This window comes from Sinocyclocheilus rhinocerous, unplaced genomic scaffold, assembly GCF_001515625.1.
Source record: "Sinocyclocheilus rhinocerous isolate Xijiao unplaced genomic scaffold, SAMN03320098_v1.1 scaffold564, whole genome shotgun sequence".
Classification (NCBI taxonomy): domain Eukaryota; kingdom Metazoa; phylum Chordata; class Actinopteri; order Cypriniformes; family Cyprinidae; genus Sinocyclocheilus; species Sinocyclocheilus rhinocerous.
In genome coordinates, this window is record NW_015645070.1 from 51,965 (window position 1) to 52,609 (window position 645).

The following is a 645-nucleotide window of genomic DNA, read 5'->3' on the forward strand; positions in this document are numbered from 1 at the left end:
AAAATCCAAAAAGCAAGGGAGTGTTGAATCCCCAATTGCTTTAACTTATCAAAAAGTTTAACTGGAATAATTGTATTAAATGCCGATTTATAGTCCACAAAAAGGACTCTGACATAAGTATTAGGGGCTTCAAGGTGTTGCAAAATTGAATGGATACACAGAGCCACAGCATCATCAACCGACCTATTAGTCTTATAGGCGAATTGGTGAGAATCCAGACAGATTTTAGAAATTAGATACCTAAGCACCAATCGCTCAAAGATTTTCATAGCAACTGAAGTTAGGGCCACTGGTCTGTAATAATCTAAGCAACTGACATACGACTTTTTTGGCACTGGAATTATAACAGCTGCTTTAAAACATGCTGGGACTCCTGGGACTCTTAACGACCAGTTGAATATATCGGTGAATACTGGGGCAAGGATGAACGCACACCACTTCAATGTTGCAGATGATATGGAGTCAGGGCCTGTTGTTCTGCTTCCGCAGCAGATTCCTGACTTCATATTCCTCTATTTTAAAAGGAGGACTCATTATACAGGGCCAGGAGTCGGCTGACCTACCTGTCCCTCTATTGTATTTTCAAATCGACTGTAGAACACATTAAGTTCATCAGGCAATGTAATATCATCAGGTATGACTTAA